At 43.5% G+C, this 25,746-nt stretch overlaps 1 protein-coding gene across 3 annotated transcripts in view; it reads right to left on the bottom strand.

The window, feature by feature from the left end:
• CDH5 (cadherin 5) overlaps window positions 1-25,746 on the bottom strand; it is a 243,126-nt gene that overhangs the window by 191,326 nt on the left and 26,054 nt on the right. Inside the window, exon 1 of one of the 3 annotated variants that reach the window (XM_078670395.1) lies at window positions 742-909. The exons of 1 other annotated variant lie outside the window; for it this stretch is intronic. The gene's annotated coding sequence lies outside the window, so the exon portion shown is untranslated. Of the gene's footprint in view, window positions 1-629; window positions 910-25,746 lie in introns of those variants that run through there. One more of the 3 variants, XM_078670394.1, reaches the window with a different exon arrangement.

The raw sequence follows: 25,746 nt of genomic DNA, 5'->3' as shown, positions 1-25,746 counted from the left end.
GGGGGGCGCTCTAGGATAGGGAATAGGTTAATTTACTATCCAATAACCTTCCCTAGTGTCCACGGGGACTGGAGTTGGAATAGTAAATTAAACTATTCACTATCCAACACCCAAAAGCGCTATGCGTTGTAATGTTATGCGATGTAAAAACCGCGTTGTAAAGGCAGGCGTTGTAATAGCCTGCGTTGTAACGTCATACATCCGTTTTTCGCCATGAAAAATCTGTACCCATGGTAATTCTCCATTTCAATCGTATAAAATCGTAACTGGACGGTACTGGGATGGATTTACCATGCAGTAAAGGTAAATTCAAATATGAAATTACTGTCCCCGCATTACTCCGAGATCATAATCAGTGCCTATACAGGGATGCTGAGAGGAATATATATTGAACGTTTTCTTAAAATGTGTAACCGGTTTTGTTAACAGCCCAATCACGTTTAATATAAACAACAGGTTGTTTCCCAAAGAGACAGAATAAGCCATTTTTAAAACAAAGCACAGTCAAAACTTATTTTTTACAGTGAACAACAAAGACAGACTGTTTCCACTAAATGCAAGCGCTTTTCTCGGTTGGATTTTATGGCACTTATCAGGGTAAACCAATCTGCTTCAGTGACATAGCTCACCCTTAAATGCTAAAGAAGTCTGCGAAACGGCTATTGCAATATCGTGGCCTGCTTGTTTTTAGAGAAAGTGTCAGTGGGCCAACAGGCAACAGAATGTTTTCAATTAATATACCAGGGGACGCCGCGAAGCCGTTTTCCTTCCCCTTGGATCAATTACCACAGAAGCGGCCATTAGAAAGATTGCTGCTGGCATTTTAGATGAGATTCCCAGTACGAGTATTGAGCAACGCCGGGAGATTTGATGATGGCCGCCTCTCTGTCCCTGGAGACAGCGGCGCACACTGCGCGTCTAGCGCAGCGCTGCATATTAATGAGGTCTGTGCGCGCGTCATGTCCTGTACTCGTCTCACATGTATTCACGGAGTCGTCAGACTTCCTGGATGAAGTAACGATGAGTCAGTCTGCGACGCTGCGGGAAGTCGGGGACACTTCATGACGTGTTACGCATGCTGACGCAATGCCCAGCAAGTGCCACATATCTGATAAATTGTCCATCGAGACGTTTCCTGCAATGTGTGTGCACGTATGATTAGCACTTCTGACTCTGTCTATGTCATGCTTCTCGTAATGACAATTTTTAGGTCTGACAGCCATTACCTTATGATTGTATTAAAGTGATATGCATAATATACGTATAAGGCCTTCAGCCAGCCCTCTTCATCAATTCTAATAGCAAGTAAAGGGCTGGCTCTAATCAGTAAGGCTGAGCCTGATATAATAAACAACAAAAAGGAATGCCAGTACTGATACTAGATTTCTAACAGCGAATGATGACCAATGTATAGACCACAGATCAATCATGTATGTGCTATTTAATAGCCATTTATTCAAAAAAATAGTTCGCTTATACACAATTTTTAAGTTAGAGCTGTAATTCAAACGATATTGTATTACAAAAATGAAAATAAGGACACAAAAGTGGAATAAAACCTCATCCATACAATCACTCATTACTCTTCAGACATATCACAATCAAAACACTCGCATTCACTCATTCAGAATTGGTACCCCACATCAACTGGAGAGTGAATACACCTATAGGTGGAGTACTTGGTCTGCCACAGAATCAAAAACAATCCATATTAATCAAAACAATACACTATATACAGTTCAATTCAATTACAAAATGTAGACACATATATCAAAAATAAAGTGTATTAATGCCAATACAGATGCAAAATGAATTAGCAAAAGGGCAAAACCAGCACTGAATGCAGTGCTTCCTGTTTTGATTCACTCCAGGGACGCGGCTGCTTTTTCGCCTCCTCTGGTGCCTTCTACGTGTGGCTTTTCTGGTTCGACTGACCAGACGTTCGCTTTGAATGATTCCATCCTTCACGTAGCATGTGGATATTGATGGTCACCCCGGTCCCTTGACACCTGTGCCCACTAATTGATTCCTCATTGCACGACCTGAGGACACGGTGGACCCCTCATTAGGAGCTTCCATCTGTGAACATTGCTTATTGATTAGGACTAGACCGAGCTGATTGGCCCTGAGGAGAATCCCGAGATCCATAGGGATTCGAAACGCGTAGGCCCATGGGTCTGCTGGTCATCATTCGCTGTTAGAAATCTAGTATCAGTACTCTTCATCAATTGGCCTGTTATTGTAACATTCACATTTTTCTTCTGCTCTTTACAGGCGGTGGCAGTAGGCTAAGCCACTTAAACTATTGTCTAACTTCACTGTGAGTGTCCTCTTTCTACCCTTATACAAGTAGCACAATTGTACACCCAGTAGTTCCCTTATTTTTTATTTTTTATGTGGAGTTTTATATAGCGCAAACTAGACCCGTAGGTATCAGAGCGTTAACATGAGCACCAGTTACGTTACACATTCATTTTTGTTAGGCACGGGGAGATTAAGTGATTTGTCCAGAATCTCAGAATGTCAAGCATCCATCCCGAGACTAGAACCTGGTTCCCCAGCTCCCAGGTGGACCACCCTAGCCGTCCTAGCCGTTAGGCCACATTCTCTCCCCCATGTGGGTGGGATTACTATGCACACGTTTTAAAACCAAATTATAGTTGTGCTTTGAGCCAATGACTTTTTTTAGATTGATGAAGACCTGGCAGCTTCCCCAAATTTAACTGTTTTGCAAAAACCATGACAAAATAAAACAAGTATTGGCAACTGCAAAAAGCCCAAGCACCAGCCCAGCTGGCTTTGTCAGAGCTTGTTTTCTGCATGTCATTATTACATGTGCACAAGATTGTTAAAATGTGGCTTCTTACCCAAATGCATTACAAGTACGTAAGTGAAATGTCAATGTTTCTGCCCATCAGCCTCATGTTACACTGGGTCGAATTGCAATGTCTCAAGCCTTCTAGGCAGTGCTTGCTTTCAGTAGAGTAACACATGGACGCCAATTCATGAAAATGCCAGGGGTAGAGGAAACGACACCACATGCAGTTTGATTTTATATTATTCGCTATTAGTGTAATAAAAAAATGGACAGAAAACAAGGAAAGTGGAGCCCCAGCTGAAGATCGAGCTACCTCTGTGTTCCTGTCACTGGTTTTGCCCCCTTTGAGGCCAGGGGTCACAATGGCAGTGCCAGGGGTTACAAGGGCCAAGCCAAGCGTCACAGCTGTGATCCCTATAAGAGCACCGGGTCACTGCAAGCACTCTTTTAAATTCTAAGTTTTAGTACTTCAACCTTTTGGTTTGGGGATTGTGGTCTGGGTTTGCTTTAACAGACCTTATTAGACCATCACACCTGGTAGTAATTATTTGTAGGTCACAAGACCAGTTCTGCGAAAATGTAGGCGGCCACCCTAGGCTGCATTCTATTGCATCACGATGTATCCCCTTCACCTGTGATACACATTGGGATGGTAAGGATAAGTGAAGAATATCCTGGTGCAAAAGGAAGGCTTATGATGATGTCATTGACAGTACTAGAGAGATGGATAACGCAGAGAAGAGTGTTGGATTGAATGGAAGAGGGGTTGAAGTTGAAGCAGAGCCTCTATTAGTGGAAGTAGTGTGATTAGAAGTAACAGAGGTCGGAAAGAAGAAATGGAGAGCAGACTATCTGAGGATAAGAGATGGGTGGGGAGAGCATGTGAATGGACACAGTAGCAGCGTAGGAGATCAGAGAAGGAAAAAAGAGTTGTAATTGAAGAAAGGGCAATGTCTTAATCAACCTATTGAAGAAATTAGCTTGGCAAAGGGGTGGTAAAGAAACCCTTGGTATAGGGTTTACACAGGAATTAAAAATGGTGAACAAAGCAATCAAGAATTTGGTACTAAAAGAACCTGAATGAAGGTGGTGAGGCTAAGCCAGAGGCAAGATGTAATGTCAAGGAGACGACACTAGACTATGTAGTAGGTTTTCCACCCAGGTCCGTAGCCACAGCATTGTACACCACGTCTTGCCCAAGGGACTGGACAGGAAGTATGGGGTGGACCAACAGCAGAACAGGGCGCATGGGACTACACAGGTGAACACAAACTCCCACAGTAGTAGAGAAACAAATGTTTTAGAGATGACCCTACTCCAGTAATAAAGTATAGGTTAGTCACATAACAGAGTCTATTCACCTTGAATCGACAAGATAAAACATGTTAGGTATCTGTCAAATGACACAGTGTGGGATTTGTATACAAATTTCTAAAACAGCGTGAGGCTGCCATGGCTAGCAGATGTGTCCAGGAAGGGGAAGAGTATGGTGGACCGGCTCACTTTTTCCAGTTTTTCTGTTGCCTGCTTAGAGTGAGAAGAAGACGCGTTTACCATATGATGACCTCTAAAGGATCAAGTTAAGTGGATTCCCAGAATGAAACTTCAGCCAAACAGATACCAAACCAATAGCTGTGCTAGCAACACAGTAGAAGTATTAGATGATGAGAGATCATACTTGGCTTATGGGCACCGAACAAGTGGGGAGGAAATAAGGCCGCTCCATGAAATGACAAGGGTTGTGTCACTATGATGAAATGTTCGGGATATGATGAGGAAGAACATCCATTCAAAACCTGGAAAAGGTACACAATTAGTATATGATGGAGGAGAGGGACCTATAGTTACCAGTTCTTTACAGTATACATATAGTGCGCTGTGGCTGCATCAAAACCAGCATTTCTTTTTTCACTTTATGTCTGATGTTTGGTGTATCATTCCGCATTCTAGGAAGTCCTTCCTTTGGAATGCACGAGGAACTATTGTACATCTGCAATGTGCACTCAAAAAATCCTCCTGTTTGTCATTTTGAATTCCTTATCTGCTCTGTGCATTTTATACCATAAGCAATCATTTTTTGATATTTTTTTCCAAAAGAGCTAGCTTTAATGTGCTAAACAGCATTTCTGCACGCAGCACATGTAAACAGCACATGTGGATGTCTGTGCTGACATGCTGTACACTTTAAAGCCAGAGCTATTGACTTTGAAATGCTTGTTAGGGGAAGTTTCTGAGAGGGAGGTGTACCCGCAGAGTGTAGCCAGGAAGCATCATGAGAGAAGGGCTTATGCTAGGAATGAGACACAGGCCAATTCATTTTTGGGCGATCATGCCATTTCAGTCAACAAAGCGGTAAATGGTGTTGGATGCTGTCAGGCCCAGACCCTGATGCACCTATATATTGTATTTAAATCTATATAGTATCTTTGTCTATCAAAAATTGTGACAGGATCAATCTTTGAAAGATAAGGCATATTCATCCATATCTTGAGGAACATTCAGAGTGCGTTGTGTGTGGGGGATGGGGCGATGGAGCGTTATATCCAGCAGTTTTAATGAGAAACGACGTTAAGTGTGATGATGTAAAATCGATTTTGTTATGTGTGCTTAAATAGCATGTTAATCTGTAACCTGCAGTATCCCTAGTATACACGAATTACAACTTTATTCATTACTAGCAGCCCGTCCCGACGTTGTCCGGGTATACACACGCCCACAACGGAGTCCCGTGAATGCTTGTTTTGCAGGATTTCCGCACCCCCTTTTTGCCGAATGCCCGTTGAATGCCGCACCGATTACTGTATGGCCACACCCCCACAATGGAGCCCCGTTGAATGCCGCGCCGATTGCTGTATGGCCACGCCCCACATGCCCACAACGGAGCCCTGTAACCGCTTGCTTTACCTGATTTCCGCCGCCAGATTTTCGCCCCAGCACAACGCACATGCGATTTCCGCCCCAGATTTCTGCCCCCAGCACAACACACACACGTGTTTTAACCGATTCCCGCCCCCAGATTTCCACCCCCAGCACAACCCACACGCTTGTTTTACCAGATTTCCGCCCCCAGATTTCCGGTCCCAGCACAACGCACATGGCCACAAGGACGTACTAACACGTCGCGTTTGCCACGCCCCCACGTGCCCACAACGGAGCCCTGTCAATGCTTGTTTTACCTGATTTCTGGCCCCAGCACAACGCACACGGCCACAAGGAAGTACTAACACATAGCGAATGCCGTGCCCATCGCTGTATGGCCACGCCCCCAGCACAACGCACACGCCCCTAGCAGAACGCCCCGAGCAGAACGCCCACACCCACACCCACAAGGGACTACTTTGCCCCTAAGGTTCTTTTACCCTTCTAATGTATATGGTGGCCAGCTGTATAGCCTATGTCCATCTGCTGCAACTGTCCTTTCCAATGCTGTATTGGGTGTTGTGATTGGTGCTGTGGTTCCTGAGATTACCCGCCTCAAAGGTTTGGGCTCTCTCTTTATTATATTAGTATAGATAAACTCACATGATGTCACTTATTAGTGTCATGTTATTCACATTTGGATTTAGCAGAGTAAACCACATACATTTTTGATAAACGTTAGTTAGCCATTGTGCATTTAAAGTTAGTGTGAGCGGTTTAGGTGCCCCACATCATTTTGAATTAAGTGCTGTATACTGCTTACTGAGCATAATATTTTTCTGTTTAAGACACAAAATGTGTGTGTTAATTAAAAAAGTTGTTGTATGTTAGCTTACATTTTGAAGGTCGTAGTATAGTGATTAGGATGGTGAGGTGAGTTGATTTGGACTGAATGAAAACTGAACACCTGCAATGAGGAGAAAACTGAGGAGTCAATACTCCTTTGAGTGATATCGTAAAGTTCACGGTGGGAGAAAGATTTGGTATTGTACCACTCCATGAGAAGGAGGATGAACCAGGCATAGATAGAACATAGGGTTTTTATTGATTATCACCTGGCAGGAGACCGGAAGATTGTAACCTTTGGTCAAAGGATGTAGACTTATGGTTAGAACTGTCGACCTCGAAGCTGGGGAACAGGGTTAGAGTCTCGGCAACGACGCTCAACATCCTGTGATTCTGGGCAAATCACAATCCCTGTGCCTAACAAAAATGAATGCGTGCATCTGAAACAAAACTGGTGCTCATGTAAAGCGCTCTGATACCCGATGTCTCGGGTCTAGTTTTGCGCTATATAAAACTCCTTAAAAACATTTTTTTGTTTTTTAACTGCGCAAATCTTGTTGGTTAGATCATTTGCCCTGTCCACCTTTGCAGGGATACATCTTCTCTCATCTGCCAAGATTAATGCTCCTTATTTTCCTGCTTGCAGAGATGTTCTCGAGAGCAGTGGCCGATGGTGAATTTCAAAGTTGGTGGGGCAGAAGCCCAGCTAAATGTGCCTGAACGACTCAGCACAGTTGACCCAAGGGTGTTTGGTAGAGAAGAAAGAGGTTGCAAGAGATACTGAGCACGTCTCATATTGATCCCCCGGCTATCTCCCTGGCCAGCACAGACAAAGGGAAGCATGACAGTTAGCCCTAGTATGGTTCTTGACAGGGAGTCACCCAGGAGAGCACAGTGTCTGAGAAACCCGTACCTGTTTTTCCTGAGCTGCTCTGGTCATTATGATTGAGACCCACCAAGGTCTCTTATAGAGGCCCACCCAGAACGGTGCAAGCGAGAGAAGAGGACTGTGCCTGTGACCAACATTGAGACTTCTAGAGTACTGTACCAAGGAGTGAGACATCCAGGAGACAAATGTGCCTGAACCACCAAGGACTGCTTCCAAAATACGCAGGCACTGGCATCTGAGACACCCCAAAGACTCAGAATGGGGCATCCATGGAGACTGTGCCTGAGGTGCCTGAGATGCTCTGAGACAGACTAAGACATGCAATACCTGCAGCTCTGTCCCTGAGATGGAGACATCTGGAGGAGAGAAGTCCCGTTTCCAAGACACCATGGAGAATGTGCCTGAGGCATAATGACTACTCAGACTGAGACACCAATAGAGGCTGTCACAGAGTCTGAGACACTCCGAGGGCTGTGTCTGAGAGCGACATCTAGGAAACTGTACCCGGATGCGAGACATCCAACAGATGACTGTATTTGAGACACCGAGTACTGTTTCCAAGACAACCTGGTGATTTTGGCTGGGATGCCCAGAGTACATAGAATAGGACAGGAATATGTCCAAGACATTCCTACCACAGTGCCTGAGAGCAAGACCGAGTGAGAGTGAGTGCCCGGCTGGGAGTGAGTTATCCTCTGGATGTCTCCCTTCCAGGCACAGTTCTCCCGGTGACAGCGCTGGGAATACTTAGCACTGTTTGCAAAGATACCCATGTCAATGCGTCGACACACTCTGAAGACTAAATCAGAGACAGCAAGAGAGGCTCTCTCTGCGAGTCTGAGTCTGTGCTGTGGAGGCCCTTGGAGTGAACATGTCAGTAACATGCAAACATACATCTTCTTCCAAGAATATGTTAAAGGTTTATAGGTCAAGGAAAAACAAATAAAATGAACTAATAAATCCAGATTCAAGAGGTATGCTATACTTTGAAAGAACACATGTAAGGACTTTACTGTGACTGAGTGATTTTGAGGGAGGCAAAGTTCTCAATTTCCCCTGTTTCATTTGGGAGCAGCTTCTCCAGAACTGATTTTCTCTTTCGCTTCTTGATTTGTAATCCTGCTGAAAGATTTTTAAAATCAGGACTACAGCTCTAAGAAGGCATAGGTGAAAACTGGGACAATATAAGCAGGTAAATATGAAACCTCTGAGAAGGGCTTCCCTCCAGACCAGGGTGTTAAGCAGGATGAAAAAGAGTGCAGGATTCTAAAAGAGGTGTAGCCAAACAGTGCAACTGTAAATCATTTACAAGATGTGTGGCATCTAGAACGAAGGGCTCGGCCGAAGACGTTTGAGGGAGAATTCTGTGCTTTGTGAATTCATAAGTTTTACTCCACAAAGGAAAAATACAATCAGAAACGACCGTATCATATTCAATAAATACTTTACCTTACAAGTTCTGTTGCTGCTTTGTACAGCAGCGAGTTGTTCTAGTTAGTCAATAGATTGTCCAGGGTACTTTGACAACAATCTACCATTTCCCTGTGGAATTATTCCCAGAAATCATATTAAGTAGCCACATGGGAATATATTTAGCAACGTATAAGGACATAGCACTTGGAAATCCTTACCAATGGAAAACTAATCACTTTACTCAGGTTAAATAATAACAGTAACTAAGAAAGGCATTATTGCAAAACGTTGTAGTCCTGCTTTACATTCTGTACCCCTCTTGTCCCTGGAAGCAGTCTAGTCATCAGAATGTTATGGATGGTGGCTTCTGGGTGTACAGACTAGTTTGACCCACTCTGTTACTGTTTGCAGTGCTTTTAAGCTTCATGAAACTGCACTCTGCTCAGACACTGTTCGGAAACCTCTGCACAGATCCAGTTAGTGATGCATTACTGTAATCAATGCCAAAAACTATTTAAGGTGTTGGGCAGGACCATATTCAAATGAAAGCTTAAGACAAGTACACTTTAGGAGCTCTGTATGCTGTAGGACCTGGTTTGGGGCACTCACTTGGCCAGGTCACTGACAGCAGAGGTGTTGGTTTTTGTGATATCCAGTATGCTGGTTGGTTCGTCAGACCTGGGAGAATTTTGTTGACATAAAGCACTGGATCCTGTGGTAAACAGCAAGTCCTGCTCATAAGTTCTAAACTACCCAAGGTCCATGCATGAGTAGTTCATCCAGGCCAGGTTTTTCTTAGCATTATGGGACTTGTAGTCCCAATTTTTATAACAGGCTAAATTGTAGGACTACGGGATCAAGAATGCAAACCTAAACTGGATGAGCTTCTCAGGCATGTGCCTCAAAAGCTGAGGAGTTCTGCCTTCAGTCACATCCTCAAGGTCTGCTTGCAGATGGAATCGGGGACGGTGCACCATATGCAGCACCTTAGGGGTGTAAGGATCTGCTTCTGCCTTGGACTGCAGGACCTTTACTTGTGCTCATTGCCCTGTCCACCCCGCGACTCTCGCTGCACTCTTACACCACTGTCGGGAGTTGATTGAAACGCACCCCTGCCCTCCTACTAGTAATGTCATGGGGCAGAGTCCTGAGACGGTGCATTGTACATACCCCTTAATTCCTTCAGGATAGAGAAAGGCAGGGGGCGCTCCTCCACCCAGTTAAGTTGACCAATAAATTAGAAACTGCAAGTGCGTGTGACAAAAGGCACAACTTCTCACCATGTGATTTTCAAGCACCATAAAGTAAATTGTTTAGAAAATGTTTCACAGAAATGAACAACGATCAGGCCAGACAGACACCTGCCTGAGTTCTGTTGAAGCCGCAGCACATTTGTCCAGTATACTAATTTCTATGGAGCATTTTTTTTTTTATTTAACTTTGTGGCGAGTGAATATGCCTGCCAAGCAAAAATCAAACTTCAGGCAGCGCTCCCAACTTCCGAATCCCATAAGTCTTTTACTGGTCTGCAGGAAGCGCCAAACTGCAGCTGGTTCCCCAAAGAAGACTCTTCCTGAGTACTAAACTGGACATTCACAGCAACAAGAAGAAAAACAAGCATTTGCAATGCAATCGGTCGTGCATTTGTGAGAGAGCTGTTTGCATTGAAAATCTCAAGGTTTTTTACTCTTGTTTTTTATTTGCAGTGGAGTGATTATATTTGCATAGCGCTATTGCCATTGGTATGACCTTGCTGCGCTGGAGAACCAGAAAATGGGAACAAGGTTATGTGGGAGGGGAGACATGAGTAATGTGCTACCTGAAAAAATAAAAGTAACAACATCCTGGAAAAAGAAACACTCATAGAAAATGATTTGAGATAGAATATTCCTAATCTGTTAATAAACCTTCATGGTTTGCAATTGATTTCTCCCTGTCATTATTGTGGGGCAAAATATGCTTCAACTCTCAATGAAATGCCAATGGATTTATGATTCCAGCCTCAGTTCGAGACAAAGATCCCTGTGGGTGAAGATAGCTGAGTATTGAGATTGCGCCAAGATTAGAGAGGTGCTGAAACCATCCTTATCTAATCTCGCTATCACTCCTGCCTTTTTTCTTCCATTCTTTGTACCCTAAGTGTTAGTTAAGTGGACAATTGGCCACATGAGATTGGTGGTGCAAAGAGAAAATGTATGGTGGAGGACAACAGGATAGTCTTTTAAGGTACCCATGTCCAAGATAGGTCAGGGTGTTAAAGGCATTTGGGTCACCCAGTGAATGCTCTCTGAAAGAGAAGTTATCTGATCAAAACATACAAAAGTCAAATTTGGACTTACATTGACTGTTCTTGAAAGTTTCTGCAAATAATGTTGCATGAACAGTAATGATGAACTGAGGTGGCAACATCTTCAAAGTGGTGAGAAAAATATTGTGTTTGGGTCATAATCAGTTTTGTATTTTATTGTACTAAAGCAGTGCTATATGTATTACCCCTTTGTGTGTATGCTTTCATTTTTAACTGTGACTGCATCAAAAACCGCGATATCCAGTGTGTTCTCTATGGGCATCGTGAATATAAGGCTCATGAAATTTTGTTTTCAGTGCAACATGCATTCTCTGTAAATTAGAACAGGGTCTTCCACTATTGCAGGCTGTTTAATATGGCAAGGGCCCACTGCAGACCTTTTTGTCTGGCATCTGTTTTTAACATTAGTTGGGTTGTAGGGGATTCTCCTACTGCCACTGTAAAGGTTTTTTTGAACTTTTTTGGTTTTCATGCTCACATTTGTGGGGGCATGCCGAACGGAGGGCAACATAGTATGTGGATTGTGAGGAAAAACGATTCACTTCCTTTACTAATCAGACACCATTCCTGGACTGAGTAGATGGATGCACGAATTAAATATTTGCATGATGCTGTGCCATTAATAGATTAAACACCCTTTTCTGCAACTAGAAAAGTTATCAAAATAATTGACTCAAGTGATACTGGGAAAAGTCCAATCTTGATGGATGTTGTGAAGGTCTGGTGATCAATTCAGTACTCTGAGAGTGAATGAACTTTCCTTAGCCTTGGTCTCAAGACAGAGCCGGTCTTCACATGGAGATTGAATGAGCCCAGGGACTTGTACTTCATTGCCAAATAAATCTGATGAGAGAATCCAAACCATGGACAGTTTTGTTGCCAGTTCCTAAATGTGATCCTTAATTGTGGAGAGCCAATTGGTAAAGCTGGGGGGATCAAGTTCCAATGTGATACTGTTCGACACAGAGTGAAAAAATAGAAAGAGAAACCACTTTCTGCACAATGTGGAAATGCAATTTGTTTTAGCAAACATGATCCCATGTCTGTGCAGCCCATGCTGGAACTACAAATGGTGAACATTTCCATTACATTAAATATTTTTAGCTCAGGATGAGGTGAAAGGAAAAATACTGTTAATATTGCATACACATCACCGACACTTCCAAAGGATATCAGTTGATTCCGGAGCACACTGAGTCAGAGGAAGCAGGTGATGTTTGATGCTTCCCTACCACCACAATTTACTCACGTGTATGTTACCATCTACAAAGGACAGCCTGTACTCAGACATTTAAACACTAATGCAATGATTGATTGTAAGGATGAACGGTATTGAGGTCTGCCTCTTACAGAATGCACCAGGAGAACTGGTGCAGGCAGGCAGTATGCACCCCAATCTACCGTTTACATTGTCTGAAGGATGCTGAATTAACAAACTATGGTGTTTCACCTGTGTTCTTGGATTTTCACAGAACCTGATATATTGAAACCAGTTCCCCAAGGACCCCAAAGGAATATATTGCTCCTTGCCAATGAGCGCCAAAGAGCTCAAAACACATGTCCAACGATTTTCAGCTTTGGCCGTGCCAAAACTAGGTGGCAACAACTTGATTAATTGAATGAACACTATTGAGGACTGCGTCTACCAGAATGCATTGGGAGAATCAGTATTGGCAGATAGGCGTTGTTTCCTCTCCTGCGCTAAATGCACTAATGCAACAAAGGGCAGAGGAGAAAACAAAATGTCAATGTCATGAAATGTAATGCTCAGAACAGAAAGTTTCACAATATTCAAATCCTTTGAGGCAGATAAGTTAACAGTATTTAAAGTGTGATGGTGGAAATAAAATGTTTTTAATCAAACTAGAAAAATAGAGCTAAAACACTCAAATTCCCTCTAAGTCTCAGTTGTAGGAAGGTGGAAGGACATACGTTATATGCAGAGGGACAAACATCTTGACATATTGCATAATAAATGTTATCTTGTGTTAGCATTTGTGCTACACACTTCTGCCATACTTTCTGTCATAGAGCAGATGATCTACTAGTATGATTTATTCATATTAGAATAATGGGCATGTGAATACACAGAAATGATCCAAGTGAAAACATAATACAATATAATTTCCATATATAGATGTTTGCATGTAGGTGGTATTTGGATAATGCAAACCTAGCCAAAAGGTCAAATTCAAAGAGTGATTGGAGGGGAGAACCAGGTTTTGAGAATGGAAGGGGGCTGTTACTTTGACGTGGTGTAGTGGTAGAGGTGTTGTAAGATTAGTTGAAAGGGTTGAGATCCCACTTCAAGGAATAATCTCAATCCTTGTCAAAGTGAACCACTAAAGTCGGTAAATAAGCCTGTGAAAACTCATTGGTAGCTTGGTATAAAAGCAGTCAGTCTTAGCTTATAAGCAATGTGTAAAGTAATTATTCTGCACTCAAACAGTGATAAATAATAGTACAGCACAAGAAAAATCCAAAAAGTATTCAGAAACATAGGAAATAGTTCAGTAGATAAAACGACACCAACGCTACAAAAATCCAATAAATAGAACCAGAGTAATTAATTTTTAAATTTCAAGGTAAAAACTAGAGACAAAAGGCGTGAAGTACCAACTGAGGGTATGTGGTCGTGCCAGACCGAACAAAGCGACAAGTTCAGGCCAACAATGATGGAATGCTGGCCAGGTGTCGCAATAGGCTTGACCTACTGTGTGTTCTACCTTCTGTCCTTGCTGCGGAGGTGCGTGATGCTGTAATGCAAGGCTCTGTGTCATGCTGTGCTGCTCTGTGCCAGATCTGGTGAAATCTTCAGTTATGCAAGGAGAAGTACACTCTGACTCCAGCTCAAGCAGGCCAGCAAAGGGGACCAGGTCAGGTACAGTCTGGTCTGATCAGCTGGAAAGCTTGAAATGCCTCTTGACATTTGTTGTGTCCCTTTAGCTTAAACTGGAGGTCAGCCAACTGACACTTGGAGTCACTTCTGGGGTCCTGAGTTCAAGGCAAGCAGGTCCAACCTTCCTTCTTCAGACAGCAGGGGAGCCTTTCCTATGAATCTTTTTAGGTCTAGGAGTGTTTAAAATTTGAGGTTCTGGGGTTGCCACTTTTAGGCCCAGTGTCAGCCTGTGGGTGGGGACACACCCCTTTGTCTAACTCTAAAACGGGTTAACTGGTTCTCTTCAGTTCTTCCCTTTCCATGGGTTTTGCTCCAGCCTGGCTGATAAAACAAAGGGAAGGCAGGTCCAGGTGTGAGCTGGATCTGTGAGGGAGAGGGTATACCTCTTTTGAAGTCAGGAAGAGCTGGGGACAGCCCCTCAGGCTTCCCTTTAAAGTGCAATTTCGCCAGGAGCACACCTTTTCCCTAGTCATCTTGTCAAGAAGACCTGCTCCCCACTACACCTAGGTCCCTCATCACTGTCTGGCCCTTTTCTCTGGACTGGCTAGTATTGCTGCAGTGAAAAACGTCTTTGGAGGATTTTTACTGCTAGGACAAGTAAAACCTTAAATATACTTGTCCTTTTTAAGTACCATGTATTTTGCCCTAGTATTTAGGTCCTACCTTAGGGGTGACTTATACATTCTAAAAAGGAAGGTTTAGGCTTAGCAAAGGGTTATTTTGCAACTCAAAATGGCAGTTTAAAACTGCACACACAAGCTGAAATGGTAGGCCTGAGACATGGTTACAGTGGTACTTTAATTTACTGGCCTTAGGCACAGGTAATACTATTACTACGGACTTATAAGTAAATTAAAGATGCCAATCATACGAATACCAACATTACCATCTTTTGAAGGAAGAGCACAATCTCTTTACTACTGATTAGCAGGAGTAAAGTGCACAGAGTCCAAAGCCAACAAAACAGGTTCGGCTAAAATAGGGAATTGAAGGCAAAAATCTGGGGGAATACAACGCAAAAGATGGTAATTTGCAACAGATGTGTCTTCAGATCTTTCCTAATCTGGAGAGTGGTTATGGTGGTCTTTTTGGATAAAAGGGTGTTGTTTCAGATCAGGGTACAGAAATGGAATTCACATGTCTTCTTTTCCAATAAAAATCCTTTAACCTACAGTACATTGAGAGGGAAGGCTTTTTTCATGGTAAATTTTTAACGGATTTTTTTTATTGTTATTGTCTTTTCATCTGGTTCAAAGAACAGGTATTGTATACATAAACTAAACTGAGTGACTGCATGCCTGCCAGCATTACATTGCAACACTGAATTACATTTTGGACACTATTCTTCAGAATTCATGTTGAAATTGTGCTTGTTACAGCCATGGCTTTATAGGTTGATAACGTCTGATATTATAGTATTATAATGCACAATGCAACCTTCGCTGTGAAGGAATCAATTGAGAGCATGTAAGTCAAAAGATACTTGTGGTGTAGCCAGCTAGCAATTGCATAATCATGGAGATTCAAGACACACCTGAGCAAAGAAGGGATACATTTTTTACTTCCATGCTTGAGCGAAGAAAGGAATACCTCAGTGAAGAAGAGGACACTTTCACTGCCACATGTGAACGAAAAATAGGACATGTTCATTTACACACCTGAGAGAAGAAGGCATCTGCGTAAAGGAGAGGACACCTTCAATTCCACACCTAAGCAAAGAAGGGAACACTTCCTCTTACATTCTTGAACTAAAATAGGACAACTTCATTTCCCCATCTGAGCAAAGAAGAAGAAACCTTCACTTTCACAACTGAGCAAAATAGGAAACACAGGAATGGAGAGGAGGAAAACTTCACTTCCACACCAAATAGAAGAATAGAACACCTTCACTTTCATGCTTGAGCAAAAAAATTAGGAATCCTATTTTCCACACCCGAACAACGAAGATAACACCTTCACTCCCACACCTGATGGAAGAAGAGGATAACTTCACTTCCACGCCTGAGCACAGAAAAGGACACCTTCACTTCCACACCTGAGCAAAGAAGAGGACACCTTCACTTCCACACCTGACTGAAGAGGAGGACACCTTCACTCCCACACCTGATGGAAGAAGAGGACTCCTTCACTCCCACACCTGACGGAAAAGGAGGACACCTTCACTCCCACACCTGATGGAAGAAGAGGACTCCTTCACTCCCACACCTGATGGAAGAAGAGGACTCCTTTACTTCCACACCTGATGGAAGAAGAGGGCACCTTCACTCCCACACCTGATGGAAGAAGAGGGCACCTTCACTCCCACACCTGATGGAAGAAGAGGACTCCTTCACTTCCACACCTGAGCACAGAAAAGGCAACCTTCACTTCCACACCTGAGCAAAGAAGAGGACTCCATTACGTCCACACCTGATGGAAGAAGAGGGCACCTTCACTTCCACACCTGAGCAAAGAAAAGGACACCTTCACTTCCACACCTGAGCACAGAAAGGGGCACCTTCACTTCCACACCTGAGTAAAGAAGAGGACTCCTTTACTTCCACACCTGATGGAAGAAGAGGACACCTTCACTTCCACACCTGACTGAAGAGGAGGACACCTTCACTCCCACACCTGATGGAAGAAGAGGACTCCTTCACTCCCACACCTGACGGAAGAGGAGGACACCTTCACTCCCACACCTGATGGAAGAAGAGGACTCCTTCACTCCCACACCTGATGGAAGAAGAGGACTCCTTTACTTCCACACCTGATGGAAGAAGAGGGCACCTTCACTCCCACACCTGATGGAAGAAGAGGACTCCTTCACTCCCACACCTGATGGAAGAAGAGGACTCCTTCACTCCCACACCTGATGGAAGAAGAGGACTCCTTCACTTCCACACCTGATGGAAGAAGAGGGCACCTTCACTTCTACACCTGATGGAAGAAGAGGACTCCTTCACTTCCACACCTGCTGGAAGAAGAGGACACCTTTACTTCGACACCTGATGGAAGAAGAGGACTCCTTTACTTCCACACCTGATGGAAGAAGAGGACTCCTTCACTCCCACATCTGATGTAAGAAGAGGGCACCTTCACTCCCACACCTGATGGAAGAAGAGGACTCCTTCACTCCCACACCTGATGGAAGAAGAGGACTCCTTCACTCCCACACCTGATGGAAGAAGAGGACTCCTTTACTTCCACACCTGATGGAAGAAGAGGGCACCTTCACTCCCACACCTGATGGAAGAAGAGGGCACCTTCACTCCCACACCTGATGGAAGAAGAGGAGTCCTTCACTTCCACACCTGAGCACAGAAAAGGGCACCTTCACTTCCACACCTGAGCAAAGAAGAGGACTCCATTACGTCCACACCTGATGGAAGAAGAGGGCACCTTCACTTCCACACCTGAGCAAAGAAAAGGACACCTTCACTTCCACACCTGAGCACAGAAAGGGGCACCTTCACTTCCACACCTGAGTAAAGAAGAGGACTCCTTTACTTCCACACCTGATGGAAGAAGAGGGCACCTTCACTTCCACACCCGAGCAAAGAAGAGGACTCCTTCACTTCTACACCTGAAGGAAGAAGAGGACACCTTAACTTCCACACCTGATGGAAGAAGAGGACACCTTTACTTCCACACCTGCTGGAAGAAGAGGACACCTTTACTTCCACACCTGATGGAAGAAGAGGACTCCTTTACTTCCACACCTGATGGAAGAAGAGGGCACCTTCACTCAAATTCAAAGACAACCAATGATATTGTGCTAATCTTGCCTTCCCTCTATTTTAGCATGTTTTGCTTGTCCTCTTCATTTTTTACTTGCTCTGGTTTGTCTGTAAATTTCCCATTCTTAGTTCGTTCCTTGCTTCCTCTTTCTCATATCATGATTATTAAAAAAATAATAATAATGGTAACATTAAAATTTTATATAGCGTTTTTATCCATAGCAGTTTACATGTAACATTAGCCGCTATTACCCAGTCGAAATTCATACTAATTTTGAGTCAGTCAATCTTTCACACAGATTAACTTTCAGATTACAGGCACCTAACCTGCATGCACCCCCTACTAATCCCATTCGTAGTCTTAGAAGACAATGGTACAAGATTACCAGGACTCTGATAAGGAACATTTCATACCCCCCTTATTCGAAGCAGCTGGTGATACCAACACAAGGTTAAATGTATTCCACGAGTCCATAAAATCAGTCACAGACACTCTTGCGCCATTAAAACAACAGTACGTCAAACCCCTAAGAAAGCACGTGGCCTGGTATACCTCTGAACTGCGTAGGGAAAGGTCTAACTGCAAAAAATTGGAAAAGACATGGCAAAAATATCAAACGGTGAAGGAGTAAGTTAGTTAGAAAACTACCTTAGCACTTTACCATAAGAATATTAAAAAAAACACAAAAAGACCATATTACCGCTAAACCAAGCAGGCAACTCTACTAAAGAACTTTATAAGGTCCTCAACTCCTTTACCAACCCAATTGTCTGTATCAATCAGATCCCCTCACCTATCAAATGTTATGTTATAATATTGCCAATTACTTTGAGGAAAAAATCAACATAAATGTATGATACATTTCTAAGAGACTCTGAGTCACTAGATATTACTGACCTTTTGTCCACATCTCTGAAGGAGAAGGATGCCGGCCTAGAGAGTTTCCCTACTCTGCAGGTATCAAAAGTGGAAGGTATCAAAAGTGGAAGAGATGATGAAAACAGCGAAATCTTGCTCACCTCTCGACATTATGTCAGCCAATCTGTTTGTCTTATTAGCTATGCAATTAGCCCCTTCCATTTGCACTATACTGAATGCTTCTTTGAGTGAAGGGAAACTTCCATATGAATGGAAGGCAGCACAAGTGCTTCCGATCCGTAAGAAGGCGCATGTACCCTCACTGGAGCTGGTAAACTACCTCCCTATTTCACTCCTTCCGCTTTTGAGCAAACTTTTGGAAGGACATATCAATACTAACCTTATGGAGTACATAGAATCCCAAGGCTGCCTCGACCCCTCACAACATGGTTTTAGACCTAATCATTCCACTGAAAACATCCTCAAAGGTGTTACTGACTACATCAGTCTTGCCCTGGACAACAACAAGGCTGTGCTGTTGATACTGCTGGACTTATCTGCAGCTTTTGATACTGTCTCACCACAAGCTACTTCAAAGATTGAGTGAAAATGGAATCCATGGACTTTCGCTAAAATGGCTTGCGAGTTTTTTGGACCAGCCCACCCAAACTGTTAATATGGGGACTTTTCGGTCCCGCATGATGAAGCTCATGAAGGTGGTACCACAGGGCTCTTGTCTTAGGCTAGCCCTACCATGTTTAATGTGTATGTGGCCCCTCTCGCAAAGATCATTAGAGATCATGAGTTCACTCAATTTTCTTATCTGGACGACACGCAACTGATTTTATCATTTGATAACAATACAGCCTCGACCAAATCTCACTTTGCTGTTGGTATTCGTGCAATTTCTGGCTGGATGACAGAAAACTTCCTCCAGCTCAATGCTGATAAAATGGAAATCTTATTATTCGGCAGTACCCAAACTTTATGGTCCCTTGGCTGGTGGCCCCCGGAGTTGTACTTAGCCCCTTCCCCCGAAAATAGTGGCAAAAAACCTAGGGATCAGTTTGGACCTCTCTCTTACTATCAGGGCTGGACTGGGAACCAAAACCGGCCCTGGCAAAGTGCTCGTCCGGCCCCCGAGTTTGGTTGAGGGTGCCACAGAGCTCTTTGTCAGGGCCGGTTTTCGGCCCTGGCAAAATTTGCCCTGGCAAAATCAGCCGATTTTGTTACAGGGCCAATAAACGGCCCTGTAACAAAAACGGCCCCCAGGGGCCCAAAACCGGCCCCCACCCTTGCGGCGCACCGGGGGATTGCCCGGTGCCTCAACGGCCAGTCCGGCCCTGCTTACTATGATAGACCAAGGTATGGCCATTTCAGGTACTTGCTTCCACATGTTGAGTCACCACTGTATAGTGTCCCATCTTCTTCCTCTATCTGTGTGCAGGACCCTGGTTCAAGCCTTGGTAATCAGTCGCCTCGACTATTGCATGCCTTCCTTGCGGTCGTAAATGAATCCTTGCTGAATAGACTGTAGGTGGTTCAGAACATGGCATCCCTCCTGGCACTTAACATGCCGCCCAGAACAGCCTCCCTGTCATTCCTGAGACATCTACACTGGCTACCTATCAGCCAAAGAATCAAGTTCAAAATTTTTTGTCTAGTCCATAAAACACTCAATGGCAGACTTCCAGGTTACCTTGCTGAAAAATGTATGTTTTTTCAGCCTGGTAGACATCTCTGTTCAGGGGAAAAAGCTCTTCTTTTGATTCCCCGTTATAGAAAATTCCACGCTGGGGGCAAAGCTTTCTCATACCTCACCCCACGGTACTGGAACTCACTATCTGTTCATTTATGCAAGTGCCCAGATCTCTTCCGCTTCAGGAAACTCCTTAAAATAGAACTTTTCAGTAACTGATCTTTCAGACCTGCATACCAGCACCTCTAGTGCGGAGATACCTCTTCGAGGGTGATTCCGGTGCTTTACAAATTCCATCATTCATTCATTCATCTCGCCAGAGACTTCTCAGCTCGATGAGCTATCCCTTGTCAACTTTTCCGTTTCCCCCCTTTTCCCTATCTCACTAACCTCTTTACCTCTTCTGTTGCATATGTCCTCTCCTCTTACATACTGCTGTGTTTAGCATTTAGTCTTAGATTTTCACTTCGCTTCTCAGTGCAAATATTTGCAATATATTTTTTCAGAGGAGACATGCTTTGGATCACCGGATATGACTACAGTCTTGAGTCACCGGATGTGAGTTAAATCTTCTTTAGGTGTGTCACACTTAAAATAGTTTAATTTAGTTAGTTGGCAAATAAATGAAAACAATTACATCTTTCCTGTTGTTTCCATCTGTCAGTGGTTGGGCATTTTAGCTACTTAGATGAAGTCATCACATTCTGCAAAGTGTTTAACCCTTGCTAGGATCATGATTGTATGATACTTTTAAACTTAATATTGGATGCAATTGACCGAGCCTGTCCAATGACTGCCACAGACATGAGGCCTGGCTGACTTGTGCTTTGTCTGGGGTCCTTCCTGTCCCTGATTAGTTTCTTTGAAGAAAAGCAGGATATCTCATGTACACTAGCTCCCATTGTTTCCAGTAAAAAGGAAATGCTGGTTAGTCAGGGAGATGAGAATCACAGGCCTGCTCTCAGTCATACAAGGGCAACATTTTTATTTACTATGCTCATTGTATGTCAGATATTGCAGTCAATAATATTGAGCATACACAGTGAAGAATAAATTCAAAATTCTTAACTTTGTGTCTATTCACATTGACAATATTCGATACTGTGGAGCTGATGTGCAGGTCTAATCCAGTTACAGGGAGGTAACTGTGATATAGGTAGGCGAGCTCATAAATCTACCCAAAATAAATTTGATGCAGTGAAGAATGAGATCAGTCCTAAAGTTAGGGATGCTAAAACTAGGTGGGACCCCTTGTTGCCAAAGAGTTAACCTGAGGCACACTCTAATCAATGTCCTCTCCTCACGTGCTAGGCTAGGGCTCTCTCTCATAGCGCTTAGAGACCTGAAGATGACAACACGATCTACAAATACGAATTACAATTACAATTAACTGTGTCAGTATTTGAAGCATGCATGGTAATATGTGTGCACCCCAGCGACATACAAAAGTGCTTACAAGACATTCAGACATTACAATTTAAATATTTATCTTTATTGACTCAATATAGCTTTAAATCGTTGAAGAACAAATCAATAACATTTACACAGTTTTTCTAAAAAATGTCAATGTAGATAAACCATGTACATTTTACTGCTGGAGAACAATGGTTCTCCAAAAGTAGCCAAACGATCTGGGAAACTTGTGGATATAAATTCAATTATTATAATAATAATAATAATCCACATTTGTAATGCGTGAACAATCACCCGTAAGGGTCTCTAGGCGCTGGAGCCGTCGGGAAGATTAAGCAAGCTATTTCCCAGAGTCACATGGTGCTGGACTAATGTGCTGCCGGGGATCGAACCTTGATCCCCAGATTCCGGAGTCAGTCGCCCTGGCCGCGGCGCCACACCTCTTCCCTGGTTATTTGACTAGTCATAACAGCTACAACATCTGTTGGAAGAAGTCAAAATACATCACCTCTATATCTGAATGAAATATTCCTCCCATGGTAGACAGATAGTTAGTGGAACTTGTGGAAGTGATCAAAAGTGATTGAAGACCATACCACACGTGTTTCGTTCAACGAGGATCTTTTTGAAGGCTGTAAGCTACATGTAACATAGATAGATGCCTCGATGTACTCTTATTTTATCTTTTTGAGGAGTGTCATTGTAGTATCCCACAGTGAAAATTATTAGAAAATAGTGTGTTTGTTAAGAATCATTGTCTGTTCATGCTTGGAAGTAACAAGAGACAAAACCTAAGGTGCAGAACAATGAGTGTGACTTCTCAATAAGTGGGTACTCAAGTACAGATTGACCAAAGACGTGTGTGTAGACAGAAAAGAAGTGAGACCATTCACAAACAGACTGGTGGGAGACAGTTCCTGTGCTTCTCAGAGGGTGAATGTCCAGGAATGGAAATATATAGTCAATAAGAGAGCTATTTTGCATCATGTCTCCAGGTAATGGAATGCAACCTAATATAGATAAGGAGATATGTTTGAACGGTTCAGCCCTTCATCCTTTTAAAATTGATAAACTAAATAGTGGGGAGTTGAGTAATCATGCATTTGCTACTAACAGCTGCATGAAATGGAACATTTTAGACGGATTTACCAAGAATCACACTGTTGAGAATGAATCTCTGCAACGTTGTACTGCACGGACGGCCAAAAGTTGTACAGAGTTGTGTTTACAACTGGCCTGCTGCAAATGATGCAATAGGCCTTTCAAACTCAAACAATGCCACGCCTGCATGACCGGTAATTGCTGAAGAGAGGTGTTACCTCGAAACCGGTCCGGTCTTCGGATGCTTGATTCCGTTCTGGGAAGGACATGGCTTTTGTAGTTCGGACTGGACTGTTCCCATGGGGCAACAGGGTCAGAGCTGATTTGCATATCGCCATTGTCTAACCCAGGGTGGTGTGGAGTGCAAAAAAACGATGGATTTGGGCCCAGATCTTTTGACTGGGGGAGTGTGTGACATTGATCCACATTCAGTCCATCACTTGTTGTTTTTGCAATTGCCGCCCTAAGTGCGCTGGGGATGCCCAGACGTGGGTCCCAGGCACTCCACACCACTTGGAGTCAAGCTAGCCGGGCTGAAGAGAGGTGTTACCTCGAAACCGGTCCGGTCTTCGGATGCTTGATTCCGTTCTGGGAAGGACATGGCTTTTGTAGTTCGGACTGGACTGTTCCCATGGGGCAACAGGGTCAGAGCTGATTTGCATATCGCCATTGTCTAACCCAGGGTGGTGTGGAGTGCAAAAAAACGATGGATTTGGGCCCAGATCTTTTGACTGGGGGAGTGTGTGACATTGATCCACATTCAGTCCATCACTTGTTGTTTTTGCAATTGCCGCCCTAAGTGCGCTGGGGATGCCCAGACGTGGGTCCCAGGCACTCCACACCACTTGGAGTCAAGCTAGCCGGGCTGAAGAGAGGTGTTACCTCGGAACCGGTCCGGTCTTCGGATGCTTGATTCCGTTCTGGGAAGGACATGGCTTTTGTAGTTCGGACTGGACTGTTCCCATGGGGCAACAGGGTCAGAGCTGATTTGCATATCGCCATTGTCTAACCCAGGGTGGTGTGGAGTGCAAAAAAAAAAAAAAAAAAAAAAACGATGGATTTGGGCCCAGATCTTTTGACTGGGGGAGTGTGTGACATTGATCCACATTCAGTCCATCACTTGTTGTTTTTGCAAACGCCTGCATGACCGTCACACGATTTAGCATTGCACCATGGTGCACAGGCAGGCAGGCAGTGTCTGCCATACGATTTGAACTGAAGGAACTTTTTCCAGTACAATTATTTCACATATTCGGCCGCCTACTGATCATTCGTGCAATATGTTTAATTTCCACAAAAATTACACGTATTACATATGGAACTATAGCTTGTTTGCTTTGCACATGATTTCATTAGGTGCACATAATTTATGTAAAACGACTTTGCGTGGTTTGCTTGTTCTAGCCTTCTTTCGTATCTTCAAGGAGTTTGCGCTGTTTACGCCCCCTTATACCCACTTTTCATATAATAGCATGATCTGATGGTGTGAGTGCTGTTCCTCGCTCCACTTGCAGTCAACTTTCATACCCAAACAAATCATTTGCTTTCAAAAATTGATCAAAGGTACTATGCTTGTTTGTTTTACTTACATCTACCCTGTAAAGCGCTCTGATACCCGTGAGGGTCTCGTTCGCGCTATACAAAACCTTCAAAATAAAAATGAGTACTATCAGGGGAGTAACTTAAAATGATGGGACCCTCCTGCTGAATGAGAAGATGCTACCCCCGTCTCCGATTTATTCCAAATATGCATTGGTTTGGGGCAGAATGGGGCCCCGCTGAAGGCCTTGGGGCCCCCTAGCGAAGAATAGGCTGCAGGGGCATGAGTTGTGCTCCTGTTAGTATTTTGTTATCTTCAACGTATAGCGAAGTATATGTTATCGTAAAGGGTTTCACTACAAGGAAACCTACGCTCTGGTTCTGTACTTGGCCTGAAGTGAGACAGATTAGCATTAATCAAAAACAATGTATACAAAAACCTACAGGGTGCATTAACTAAACCTACTCTGCCAGCAACAACTTACAATGGTCATACTGCCTTAGGCACACAGAAGTGCAGAAACTCACAGGTGTAAAACTGGAGAAGTACCCAGAGAAGCATGCCACACATGCAAAATGTGCAAAACAGGACCAAAGAGAGAATTCGATCAAACATACCTGCTTAAATTCACCTTAAAAGTGGTAGGGGATTTTTAAAAGATGTTGACACGTAAAAAATGGAAATACTATGTGAAATCGAAGAGATGCAAAAGAGAGAAAAAAAGAGAAAACTTGATTCACTGCCAAATGGAGATAGCAAAAATGGCCATGTTCCGTCTCCAATTCAGATCAGCATGAACCAGAAAAACGCTGCACTGAGCAAGAACATTGAACCCAATCACATACTGCAGCAACACTGTCCCGTGTTCAAAGGTTTTTACACCTTTCTAGGCACAAAGCGATCCATAGTATTATTATGAAAAAAGTAGCTAACTTTAAAAAATAGGGTATTTGTTAGAAATTGAAATATTTAATGTGGACTTTTAAATGATAAGGGGATATATAATTGATAGCGGCAAATTTCAAGCATAGAGGGTTTATCACAGAGTACAAAACTTAAACGACGTGTTCTTCCACTAACCCATGCCTTCACACTGTCCTGTGCCTTCAAACTGTCCCATGACTTCACACTGTCCCATGTGTTCACAGTGTCCCATGTGTGCCTTCAACCGTCCCATGTGTGCCTTCACACTGCCCCATGCCTTCACACTGCCTCATGCCTTCACACTGCCACATGCCTTCACACTGCCCCATGCCTTCACCATTGCCTTCACACTGTCCCTTGCCTTCACATTGTCCCATGCCTTTACACAGTCCCATGCCTTTACACAGTCCCATGCCTTTACACAGTCTCATGCCTTCACACAGTCCCATGCCTTTACAC

The sequence above is a fragment of the Lissotriton helveticus genome, chromosome 12 (assembly GCF_964261635.1).
Source record: "Lissotriton helveticus chromosome 12, aLisHel1.1, whole genome shotgun sequence".
In the NCBI taxonomy this organism is placed as follows: Eukaryota; Metazoa; Chordata; class Amphibia; order Caudata; family Salamandridae; genus Lissotriton; species Lissotriton helveticus.
This window is presented reverse-complemented; position numbering and strand designations above follow the sequence as displayed.